Source organism: Ovis aries, chromosome 3, assembly GCF_016772045.2.
Source record: "Ovis aries strain OAR_USU_Benz2616 breed Rambouillet chromosome 3, ARS-UI_Ramb_v3.0, whole genome shotgun sequence".
Classification (NCBI taxonomy): Eukaryota; Metazoa; Chordata; class Mammalia; order Artiodactyla; family Bovidae; genus Ovis; species Ovis aries.
In genome coordinates, this window is record NC_056056.1 from 141,070,596 (window position 1) to 141,073,841 (window position 3,246).

Consider the following 3,246-nt stretch of genomic DNA (forward strand, 5'->3'; position numbering starts at 1 on the left):
TTAACCGATTGGAAAATCAGCAACTCTTCTAGGATCTGTTAGAAAACAGAAGATACAAGGCAAAACTGCTACCTCCAAGTTTGGAGAGACAAACAGACTAATTTAAGCAGACACGGCTTACTGAAGCAGAACCTCACAAGCAGAAACTGCTATAGGAACCAGTGCCAGCTCTAGAAATCCTGAACTGTAATAGGTAGATATTAATCAAACTATATTAATAATTACTTTGAACAGCAATGTACTAAATGCATTAATTGAAAGTGAGTGATTGCCAGAATCATCTGGCAACGTCTAGATATATATTGTCTACAAGAAACTACCTTTAAACATAAAGACTCATGTAGATTAAAATAAATGGATGGAGGGACTTCTCTGGTGGTCTAGTGGTTGAGGATCCGCCTTGGAATGCAGGGGACACAGGTTCTATCCCTGGTGGGGGACCTACGATCCCACATGCCACAGAGCAACCAAACCCATGCATGCTCCACACCTACTGAGCCTATGTGCTCTGGAGCCCACAAGTCACAACTGAGAGCCCAGGTGCTACAACTACTGAGCCGCACACCGCAACTAGAGTGCCCACACCCCACAGTGAAAGATCCCACACAATGCAGCAAAGATCCTGCATGCTGCAACTAGGATCTGAGGCAGCCGAATAAATAAAGGAACGTTGTGAAAAGTAAAGGGATGGAGAAGAATATGCCATGCTAATACTAGTCAAAGGGAAGCAAGCATAGGCATATTAATTTCAAGCAAGAAAAATTATGAATAAAGGGTTAATGCTCTAAGAAGATATAACAATTATCAACATGCATGCACATAAACTATATGAGTAAAAACTGATAAAACTGAAAGAAGAAATAGATGACTCCACTGTTATAGTCAAAGACTTCACTACTCCCTTACCAGAAATACACCAGCAGAAAACCAGTAAGAAGACAGCTGAACTCAACTGTATCTTCAGGCAACACCATATAATTGAGAACTATAGTCTACTCGTTCCAACAACAGCAGAATGCACGTTATTCTCAAGCTCACATGGAACATCAGCAAGGTAGACCACATTCTGGAAGACAAAATACACCTTAGCAAGTAAAAATTATAACATCTGGTTTCAAATCACAAAAGAATCAACCCAGAAATCAATAATGGAAATATACCTGGAAAATCCCCCAAATAAGTAGAGATTAAATAAAATAATTCTAAATAACACAGGGATCAAAGAAGAAACTTCAAGATAAAACTTGAAATATATTGGACTAAATGAAAATGAAAACACAACTTATAAGAATTTGGAGTATGCAGCGAAAGCAGTGGTTAGAGCAGACTTCGTAGAAGTCAATGTGTGTACTAGGAAAGAAGATCTAAAATTGGTCATCTAACTTTCCACCTTAGGAAACTGAAAATAAGAAGACCAAATTGAATCCAAAGTAAGCAGAAGAAAGTAAATAATAAGAATCATAGGAGAAAACAATAAACTTGAAAACAGGAAATCAGTAGAGAAAAATCAATGAAACCAAAAGCTGGTTCTTAAAAAGATCAGTAAAACTGATATGCCTCAGACCAGGGTGGCTAAAGAGAGAGAGAGAAGACATAAATCAATAACATCAGAAGTGGAAGAGGGACCATCACTACAGATCCCATGAACATTAAAAGAATAACAAAACAAATACTATGAACTATGCCCATAAATATTATATTTTAGATGAAATGGGCCAGTTTTTAAAGGGCAATCTGTTAAAGCTTACTAAAGAAGAAATAGACAATCTGACTAGGCCAACATCTATTAAATTTAATGAATAAACAGCAACAAGCCCAGGTGTGTTCAGTGGTGAATTCTACCAAATATGAAAGGAAGAAATTATCACATATATGCACCAGGCTTCACTGGTGGCTCAGATGGTGAAGAATTCGCCTGCAACACGTGAGATCTGGGTTTGATCTTTGGTTTAGGAAGATCCCCTGGAGGAGGGCACGGCAACCCACACCAGTATTGTTGCCTGGAGAATCCCATGGACAGAGGAGCCTGGTGGGCTACAGAGTCAGACACGACTGAGTGACTAAGCACAGCATATACACCACTATGTATGCAATTAATAACTGAGAATCTACTCTATAGCACGGAGAACTCTGCTCAGTGTCCTGTGGTGACCAAAATGGGAAGGAAATCCCCAAAACAGGGGATATGTATACGGCTGATTCACTTTGCTGTGCAGCAGAAACAGACACAGCAGTGCAGAGCAACTGTATTCCATTAAAGAAAAAAAAAAAAACTGAGCAGGAGGATGGGCTTCCCTGGTGGCTCAGCTGATAAACAATCCACTTGCAATGAGGGAGACCAGGGTTCGATCCCTGGGTTGGGAAGATCCCCTGAAGAAGGGAACGCTACCGACTCCAGTATTCTGGCTTGGAGAATTCCATGGACTGTACAGTCCATGGGGTCGCAAAGAGTCGAACATGACTGAGGGAGTTTCACTTCAGGCTTATGTGTGGCTGTATATATTTACATTAAATATAAATATACTGATACTTTAATGAAAACAATGAGACTGTCAGGCTGAATAAAATATTTGTGCTTTATAAGAAAAAATATTTTAAATGTAAAGAAACAGGTTGAAAATAAAAAGGTGAAAAAGTTATGCAAACACAAAACACACACACCAAAGAAATTATATAGGTTCAGGGCCTAATTCTTTTAAAAAAATTGAAGGAACAAACAGAAAACAGCAAGTCCAGATGTGTTCAATGGTGAATTGCACCAAATAGGTAAGGAGGAAATTATACCAGTTCTCTAAAATCTCTTTCAGAGAATAGAAACAGAGGGAATACTTCTGACTCATCAAATGAGGGCAGCATTATGCTAATACTAAATGGAAAGACATTACAAGAGATGAAAACTATAGACCAGTGCTCGCTTCGGCAGCACATATACTAAAATTGGAACGATACAGAGAAGATTAGCATGGCCCCTGCGCTAGGATGACACGCAAATTCGTGAAGCGTTCCATATTTTTAACCATATGATTATCTCAATAGATGCAGAGAAGGCCTTTGACAAAATTCAACATCCATTTATGATAAAAACTCTCCAGAAAGCAGGAATAGAAGGAACATACCTCAACATAATAAAAGCTATCTATGACAAACCCACAGCAAACATTATCCTCAATGGTGAAAAATTGAAAGCATTTCCCTAAAGTCAGGAACAAGACAAGGGTGTCCACTTTCACCGCTACTATTCAACAT

The 3,246-nt window shown here is 38.8% G+C and overlaps 1 non-coding gene across 1 annotated transcript; it reads left to right on the top strand.

Moving 5' to 3' along the window:
* The first annotated feature begins 2,907 nt into the window (after window positions 1-2,907).
* LOC114112705 (U6 spliceosomal RNA) lies at window positions 2,908-3,014 on the top strand. The gene has a single exon (XR_003587983.2). It is a non-coding gene; the product is annotated as a U6 spliceosomal RNA (small nuclear RNA).
* Window positions 3,015-3,246: the final 232 nt, after the last annotated feature.